A 10000-nucleotide genomic window follows, 5' to 3' on the forward strand; every position below is an offset into this window, starting at 1 on the left:
GGTTTCCCTTTAAGACATCGTAATACAACAGGGGACACGCATGTCTGAACGTGCCACATAGCTATCTCCACCCCGAACAGAGTTAATGCTTCGGTGTGTAAGGGCTGAGAATAGCTGGGAGCCGTTCCACAGCTAATCTCACTCGTGGCTACTACTGATACTCGAGACGTAAACAAACGGACGCCATTGCTCTAATGACGTCACGCGCGTCTTTATCCTGGCGCCAGTTGCTGCCCATCACCATGATACAATTGTGTAGGGTGGGAACAAACTGAACGAAGTAGTAGGGAGGGTCCATCAGGACGCCATGGCTATCTCACCCAAAAATAGATTTTTCGCTTCGCTCAAAATCCGTTTTTTGGGCTCAAGCCATGGCGTCCTGATGGAAGAGTACCAGAGAATCAATGTATCGTGGTAGATTTTCCCCCAGAGTTAAGTGCCTAGGCATTGACAAAACAGCAAAGTAATCTTAGGTAAGAACCATAGGAACGAAGTATCCTGCCCCCCATTGGTAGGAAGTTCCCATGGGCTATGCCGACGTCAAAGTGGTATTGAAGGGCTATTCATCTTGACAGAAGAACTTTTAAGAACTTAGAGATGAAGCAGAATGTTTGATATTTGTATAGGAACATTCTGAAGTAGGCCAGTGGTGGTTGGGCACTGTGTGTAGAGTTCATCTCCTGATTATCAGAAGTAAGTATTCGTGTAGGAACCTTACTGAGACAAGGTGAATATAATTTAGGATTAGACATCTTAAATTCTTCATGACCATAGGAAAGGAGGAATAAATAAAACTATGACAGTATGTATTTCATAGTAAGTAGGAGCTGAAAGAGACGCATAAGTAATAAAATAGAAATTTTATTTCACAATGCAGAAATTAAATAATTTACAGCAAAAGTAAAGTTCATTTACAGTAATAATAATGTACATAGAAATAAAGGCTTGCTCTTGAGTCTGAAAAGGAATTTCAGGATTAGTAGGTACTCGTTCTCGAGGAACGCAAGTCTTTAAACAACACATCATGCTCAAGGCATGCGGCACTTGTGTGACACTATGACATTTCACCTGGGATAAGAACAGTTATAAAAGCACTAAGTGTTTTTAGACATCACTATGAATCACTCGAGGGTCAACATAGGCACCCGAAGAGTTAGAGTCCCAAGTAACTCACTGTTCTACGCAGAGTTAGGTGCAGGTTTCATAACACTACCTGCGGCTACCACAAAATGTTTGATTTCGTGCACTTGTTTCGCATAATGTTTAAAGAAAACTCGCGAGGACTTCCAGCCCGTAAAGTTTTTAAGGCTCTCAAAGTCCATGCTCTGAAAGAAGTTCAGAGAAGATGCCACTTTTCTAGGATCATGACCAGCGGGTGTACTGTTCGGATCCGCTCTGCGAATGAAGTAGGTGATTTTCGCTCTTAATTGTTTCAGTGACAGGTCGCTGCCCGATGTTTCTCCTTTGAAGAGTTGGCCTCCACCAAAGTTCGAAGTTCTGCGAAGATAGACCTTGAGACTCTCTACTGGACATAGAGAGACATCCTCCTTCAGGGGGCATATTCTCCAAGGGCCCCATCTTTTGGTGGGTAATTCATTTTTGGCGAGAAACGTCGGATCAGGGGAGAGGGTCACTTCTCCTGAATCAGCAAACAGGATGTGTCCCTCTTCTCTTGATAATGCCACTATTTCGCTGACTCGAGCTCCCGAGGCGAGAGCAAATAAAAATATAACTTTCTGAGTCAGATCCTTGAGGGGGCATGAATCATTGTCCAAGTTGGAGGCGAAATGGAGCACCTTGTCTAGTGACCAGGAGATCGGTTTCGGAGGGGGTGCTGGGCGTAGGCGAGCACATGCTTTCGGCAATTTGTTAAAGATGTCGTTGGACAGATCAATTTGGAAAGCATATAGAATTGGTCTAGTCAAAGCCGATTTGCAGGTTGAAATCGTATTGGCTGCTAATCCTTGTCCATGAAGGTGAATGAAGAAGGACATACAGAAATCAATGGTGATTTCTTTAGGATTTTTTGCTTTAACAAAGGAGACCCATTTCCTCCAGGATGATTCATATTGCCGTCTCGTGGATTCGGTCTTGTATTCCTCTAGGAAGTCTAGACTTTTCTTCGAGATCCCAAACCTCTTCTTTGCGGCAAGGGAGAGAAAATCATGAGATGAAGGTCCTTGATTTTCGATGATGAAGCGAAGACAGTCGACTTCTGTACTTGTTGAGAGAGAACTGGGCCCGGGAGAGGGATCAGCTTGGGCTGCAGCTCCAGGACCAGGGGGGTACCAGTTGCTCCGGGGCCACTTGGGAGCCACTAGGGCCGCTGTCCCTTTGAAGGTTCTCAATTTGGAGAGGACTTTCAACAGAAGGTTGGTGGGAGGGAACAGGTATATCTTCGACCATCTGTTCCAGTCCAGTGACATGGCGTCCACCGCTTCTGCTTTGGGGTCCTCGTACGGGGCTACGTACAGAGGAAGTTGATTGTTGTCGCTCGTTGCAAAGAGATCTATCTGAAGTTCTGGGACTTGATGAGAGATGAAGGAGAATGATCTTGCGTCTAGAGACCATTCCGACTCTATCGGGTTTGTCCGAGATAGAGCATCCGCTGTCACGTTGCGGAATCCTTGTAGGTGAACTGCAGACAGGTGCCACTTCTTCTTCTCCGCCAGACGGAAGATTGGGAGAAGCACCTGATTTATCTGGGGCGATCTTGAGCCTTGGCGATTGAGACAACGAACTACCACCGAGTTGTCTAGGGTTAGACGGATGTGGATCGAGGGCGGCGGGGATAGCTTCTTCAGAGTAAGAAGGACCGCCATGGCCTCCAAGATGTTTATGTGGAACGTCTTGAATAGTGGAGACCAGGTCCCTTGAGCTTGTTTCAGGTGGGAGTGACCTCCCCAGCCCTCCAGTGAGGCATCCGTGTGGATGTTGAGTGATGGAGGAGGGTGTTGGAGAGGAATGGACCTTTTCAGGGCCATTGCTTCCGACCACGGCTTTAGGAGGCGTCGAAGTCTGTTTGGAAGCCGTCTCTTGAGGTCTCTTCGAGCGATGGATGCCGATCGTCTCCAGACTCCCGCGGCATCCTTTAGCTGTGCACGAAGCACTGGGTTTGTCACTGAGGCGAATTGTAGAGAGCCTAGAACTCGTTCCTGCTGTCGTCTTGAAATGCGTTTGGATTTCAGTAGTCGCTTGACAGACCCTGCTATTTCCTTCCTTTTCTTCTGGGGGATGGAAAGGCGGTGTGACTGAAGATTCCAGTGGATTCCCAGCCACTGAAACTTCTGAGCCGGAGAGAGGCGAGATTTCTTCTCGTTGATCTTGAATCCCAGATGTTCTAGGTACTGGGTAACTTCGTCGCAAGACTTTGTACACTCTTCGGGCGATGGAGCCCAGACTAGCCAGTCGTCGAGGTAGGCCATCACCTGGACGTTTCTTAGGCGGAGCTGTTGTACTATGGCATCCGCCAGCTTTGTGAAGATCCGAGGGGCCACATTGAGGCCGAATGGCATGGCCCGGAAGGCGTAGCTTTTTCTTTGGAGTCGAAATCCTAGGTAGGAGGAAGCGTGATGGTTCATTGGAATGTGCCAATAGGCATCCGCCAGGTCTATAGAGACCGTGTAGGAACCTTGAGGCAGAAGGGTCCTTATTTGTTGAAGCGTCAGCATCTTGAATTTGTTGTTCTCTATGAACTTGTTGAGGGGGGATAAGTCCAGAATGACTCTGAGCTTGTCTGAGTCCTTCTTGGGAACGCAAAACAGTCTCCCTTGGAACCTGGTGGACTTTACCTTCCTTATCACCTTCTTGTTCAAGAGGTCTAGAACATATTCTTCCAGAATGGGGGTCGATTGTTGAAAGAACCGCTGGAAGATTGGGGGCGGTTGCACCCAACTCCAGCCTAGACCGTTCTTGATGATGCTGTGTGCCCAAGGATCGAAGGTCCAACGATCCTGGAATTGGCGGAGTCTTCCTCCCACCGGAAGCACTTCATTGCTTCTGGTGTCCCGAGGACTTGTTGCCTCGGCCGCTAGCTCCCTTTCCTCCTCTACCTCTGGAGGGACGACGAGAGGCGTCTCTGCTTGCACCCCTGGACGAGCCTCTACCTCTGGCATGAAAGGTAGTGGATGGCTGCTCAAAGGCAGGGGTGAAGACCGGTGACTGTGACAACACCGGTTGGGGGACCAATTGAAAGGTCTGTTGTGGTTGGGCAACCACTTGGGAGGTAGCGGGTCCCGGAAACTGACGTCGTTGTTGACGTTGCTGGGGTTTTGGCTTCTGAGGTTTCCTCTTAGGCTGAGGTCCATCGTCCTGAGAGGTTTTCCTTTTTCTGGACATGCCCCACTTGTGGAGAAGGTTCCTATTCTCCGTGGCGGCTCTGTCAGTTATTTCCTTGACAAGGTCAGAAGGAAACAGGTGCTTTCCCCAGATGTTGGAGGAAATCAGCCTCCGGGGTTCGTGTTTCACGGTGGCACCGACAAACACGAATTCACGACAGGCTCTACGAGCCTTTATGAAATGGTACAAGTCCTTCATTACTGTGAGTAAGTGGGATTTGGCTAGTACCATGTAGTGATCAGGTACTCCTGTGTCACAGGCCATAACTTCAAGTTGGACTTGATGAGAAAGAGATGCCGCAAGCCTCTCCTTCGTGTCTTGTTCCCGGCGAAGGAGGTGATCATTGAGCTTAGGGAGGTCTTCATTAAACTGACGTCCGGCGACGTCAGGATCGAGCCTACCCACGACGAAAGTATGTTGAACATCTTTCCATTGTCTAGTGTCAGGGGGTGTCACGATGGAGAAGGGTCTGCACTCCTCCAGTGCAGGGCAGGGTTTTCCTTCTTCCGCCGCTTTAAGGCATGCAGCCAAGGCCTTTTCCAAAAAAGGAAGAATCGCAGTGTCAGGTGCGACATATGTAGGATGCTTCTTGCTCAAGGCAGGAAGCTTAGAGCAGGTAAAGCCCCTGCTCTTAAATGCGGAGGCTAGCATAGCCTGGGCCTTTGCGAGATCGAACACTATCTCTTCTTTAGGTTCGGTCTCCTCCTTCGAGGCAGGTTCGGAACGAAGCCGGACGTAACAGTCCGGGTAGGCCTCGAAGCTTGGGAAGAACTCCACATCTTCCAACGGGACCGTGCCGATTTTGTCACTAACAAAGATCCTGCCGGTCGCAATAACCATATGCTCTGCATACCTCCACGGGTTGGCATGAGAGCAAGCTGGGAGATCCTTGACCGAGATCTTCTTCGGGTCTCTGGATCCAATCATAGACCTGATGGACTCCTGGTTCTCCTTCAGTCTGTCGTCCATGACAGCTTTAATCAGTCGGATCAGTTCTTGGGTAGAAGAGGAAGGATCCGGGGTCGAGGAGGTAGACGGAATGGACATTTCCGTCGGTGTAGGAGTAGGCGGAGGGATGGACGAGGGAGTAGCTCCAAGCTCCGACTCGGTGTATTCCACCTTGTCTTCGTCCTCTTCGGCTCCTTGAGCCATAAGCGTCTTCTCCGTGTCTTCCGAGACGTCAGAGATCTGTTCATCATCCTCGGAATCTAAACGACACTCGTGCATGGACTGAGCCATGACCACATCAGGTTCCACCGAAATTTGGACAGTGGGGATTGCTTCTTTTGGAACCACTGAGTCAGGGGAGGCCTTAGGGAACAACAGGGACCTCAGTTCTTCGGTGGCCAGGTACGGTCCAGTAGCATTTCTCTGAAAACCACGCACCCACTTGCGCAGTTTTTCACGAGCAATGTCTCTAACCTCCGCTGAGGGAGGGTTATGGAAGGCCTCAACTAGGTAGGCCTGGCAGACCGTACATTCCAGTGGATTCCAGAACTTCCAATCCCCTTTCTTGTCTGCGCAAGGGGCGTGAGTCCTGCACGCCGTATGTCCGTAAAACTGCGAGCGTTTCACAGCACAGTAGGCGAAGTCACACTTCATCTGCTCCTCCTGTGGAAGAAAGAGAAAATGAGTATGGGGGAGTCATAGGAATGGCTCTTAAACTAAGTTAATATTAATCATTAATTTTAACTTAAAGAAGGTGTGATGCATAGAGAATGAAACAGTAAAGGAGAACACGCTCCATGCATCTCGCCCGGCTGGTTACCATAGGCTTGGTCCTGGGATAATCCAAATGACCGAGATCATTGGATATAGTTTCCTAGGATTCCCATTATATTGGAACTCCATGGAAAGCCAAGGACAAGGTTGGGATCGAATTCATTCGGTTCCCAGTTAAGAGCCAGAAGGCCTCATTAAGGGTAACTGCTTCTGGCAACCAGCCGCGCTAAGATGCACATAGCATGCTGGAAATAGAAGAATGCAAAGAGACAGCATGATCACTAATAGAGCAGTACTAGGTACTGATCTTAAAAGCAAAGCAGCTTATCTATTTGCAATGTAGGGCTATCTTAGTCTTATGATAGCTACAGAGAGGGGGTGCAAGTATTCTTGACGCCTCCGGGGCATCCGGCAAGCCGCCGGCATGCCGGAGCTCGCTCCAGCGTAGATTCTGGCACTAGAACAGACAATTTTCAAAGTCAGTTAGATACCAGGATGGCGGCCGCCGGCACAACGGCGGCACGCCGGCAGGGAGCGGCGGCTCCGGCAGCCGGAGGATGCCAGATTGGTGACTGGGGTAAGGATGGTACAGGTAGTATCGGGTTGCCGGCAGTATATGCCGGCACTCCGGAGATCGACCGGCAAGCGGACGATTAGATAGGAGTAGGAGAGCCGCCGGTAGTAGCCGGCGGCAGCCGGCAGTCCCTCGGTACACGGGGGGGCTGGCGGCAAGGGTAGGGAAGTCACCAAGAGGGAGGCAGGTATTGCCGACAGTAGAGGCGGCAAGAGACCGGCACCCGGATAGATAGAGAGACAGGGGGAGGGGGGAAAGGATGCAGGAAGTACCGTCAGGGTTCCAGACATCCCTCCCCCTCCCTGAGGGGGTGTACCCATGATAGAGACAGGCTCTAGCATCCATAAGCAGGGGTCACTAGGGACCGGGAGCAGGTAGCCCAAGGGAGGACTAGGGAACACCCAAGAGGGGGGGAGACTCCCCTATGCAGAGCTACACTAGTAACTAACCTTATAGGACACTATGAAGGTATATGTACCAGAGCGGACAGCACAGGGAAGCTCGGGTAGCCCAACTCATCCACCCTAAGGAGGATTTGTAGGACAGGGGACAGATGAGTATAAACTAACCTAAGCATAGGCTAGGCTATACAAGAGATAGGTGGGGAGGGAGAAGAGAGAGGTCTTCCCAGGAAGGGTTTCTGTACCAGAGCGGCCACTAAGGGAAGGGAGGACACTCCCTAACCTAAGATTAGGCTGATCGGCTAAAACGGTGCAAGAGTACAGTTTCAGCATGGAACAGAGAAACCTTCCTAACCCGACCTAGATCAGGGCTAAAAGTCCTGAACTAGGCAAGGAAGAAGACGTATCGCTATCGCAGGAAAGTCATAGACTATCCTAGCCATAGAGGTAGGCTAGCCTAACCTCACTCTCAGACGCAATCCTAAAGGGGGTTCATTCCTTTAGGGAGGACTGAGAGGCGATATAAATACTCTATTAGACAATTAATCCCTTTACTCAGAAAAGGGATCAAGGCTAAATAGAGGGAGTGCCAAGGCAGGGGATGAAGGAAGCATATAGGGGTCCTAAGGTTAGGTTAGGCTAGAAAGAATCACTGACTAGCCTATCCCCTATATGGTCCCTGAAGGCGAAAACATTTGCATCACTAGTCAAAAGTATTGTAAAATAATAATGCCACTATCTTCATAACTTAGTCTAGGATCACTAATAAATCATGCATGAACACTTGTATGTAGGCTCCTGGCCTGGGGGCTATAGTAGCCGACTGGTATGAGGTCAATCGATGACCGATAAAAAGCGTCTAAACACGATATAAAAGTTCCTAGCTATGAAGACTAAATAAACTAATGTATTCGATTAGTATATAATGCCGGAAGCGTTGTTGTGGCTAACTAAATAAGACATGCAAAACAACAACGACGCCATAAAATGGCGGGTCCGGTAGAGGCACAGCTCTGCCACAAAACATCAATTATTTCGCGAAATAATATTTACTTTACGGCCAGAGCTTAATTAAACAATACTGGAACCTTGTACTCAACTTTCCAGAAGAAGGCGAGGCTGAAGGTAACGACATAGCGAAGATGCAAAGCGATAAAGTTAACACAAGGGAAAATCCGTCTAAGTAGGGCAGCTACTAAACAAAGGATAAAGACGCGCGTGACGTCATTAGAGCAATGGCGTCCGTTTGTTTACGTCTCGAGTATCAGTAGTAGCCACGAGTGAGATTAGCTGTGGAACGGCTCCCAGCTATTCTCAGCCCTTACACACCGAAGCATTAACTCTGTTCGGGGTGGAGATAGCTATGTGGCACGTTCAGACATGCGTGTCCCCTGTTGTATTACGATGTCTTAAAGGGAAACCTTTGAGATACTCGCTCCAGAAGTTAGAATTCTGTGATAACCTGTGGTTAAATTCTCTGGGAATATCTTAGTAGTCTTATACCCAAGGAAGCTACCAAACAGGAACCTTCCATCAGGACGCCATGGCTTGAGCCCAAAAATATATATATATATATATATATATATATATATATATATATATATATATATATATATTTAGATGTTTATATATATAAACAAATGTATATATATATATATGTCTATATATATATATATATATATATATATATATATATATATATATATATATATATATATATAATGGGTTCACGTTTACATTTGATGCAATGATTTTGAATTACCAATATAATATTACTGAAGGAAATTTGATGTCCACAGTCCAGTTAGGTTTCTGCCAATCTGTGCGCGAATGATTGAAAAATGCTCGGCAATGGTTTCAGTGAAAACGATCTTGTTATGTTATATTAGAAATGCTTGGGTTTTTATTGCTTCTCTCTCTCTCTCTCTCTCTCTCTCTCTCTCTCTCTCTCTCTCTCTCTCTCTCTCTCTCTTTCATTTCTAGTATCAGTCATTATCATTCTCCTGTCACTAATTAGTCTCTCTCTCTCTCTCTCTCTCTCTCTCTCTCTCTCTCTCTCTCTCTCTCTCTCTCATTTCTAGTATCAGCCATTATCATTCTCCTGTCCCTAATTAGTTTCTCTCTCTCTCTCTCTCTCTCTCTCTCTCTCTCGCTCTCTCTCTCTCTCTCTCTCTCTCTCTCGTTTGAAACTCATATAGATGAAATTTATAAGAAAGTGATGGGCACTTTAATTTATTTAAATAGAGTAAAAGACTCATTTGATTCCTCTACGCGTAAAATAGTTGTTCAGTCGCTGGCTATGAGTATAATCAACTACTGTTTAAAAATTTGGGGAGTAACTGGCTCTACACAAATGAAAAGGGTTCAAAAACTTCAAAACTTTGCCGCCCGAGTGGCTGTTGGTAATGTAAAAAAACATGACCACATATCCCCTTACCTCAAAAAATTAGAATGGTTAAAGATAAAAGACAAATATACCATAGATGTCTGTAATTTGGTATTCAAAACAATACGTAAAATAACTCCTGAATGGTTATACGATTTTCCAACAGTACACGCAGTTAATGGGGTTTCTACTCGACAGCAGGAAAATCTATATGTAGAAAGGGCGAAAACAGAGATAGGCTCCCGCCAGTTTAGAGTTCGAGGCCCAGCATTATACAATAAAGTACCTGGCACAATTAAACAAAAATCCTCTCTCGCTGCTTTTAATGTAAACTTAAAGAAACTAATCTTAAATGGTCCCGATTAATGTAAGAATGTTATGCTTAATTGCTTTATTAAAAGTGCTTTTGAAGGCACTACTGTACTTCGATAGATGTTGGAATTAGTTTTAGATAATATTTATGGATAAGATGGCTTTTATTTACAAATTAAGATTTCCTTATAATCTAGTATGCATATTTGATTACTATGTGTTATTTTAATATGATTTGTACATGACTTGTTTTTAACACAACTTATG

The sequence above is a fragment of the Palaemon carinicauda genome, chromosome 39, assembly GCF_036898095.1.
Source record: "Palaemon carinicauda isolate YSFRI2023 chromosome 39, ASM3689809v2, whole genome shotgun sequence".
Classification (NCBI taxonomy): Eukaryota; Metazoa; Arthropoda; class Malacostraca; order Decapoda; family Palaemonidae; genus Palaemon; species Palaemon carinicauda.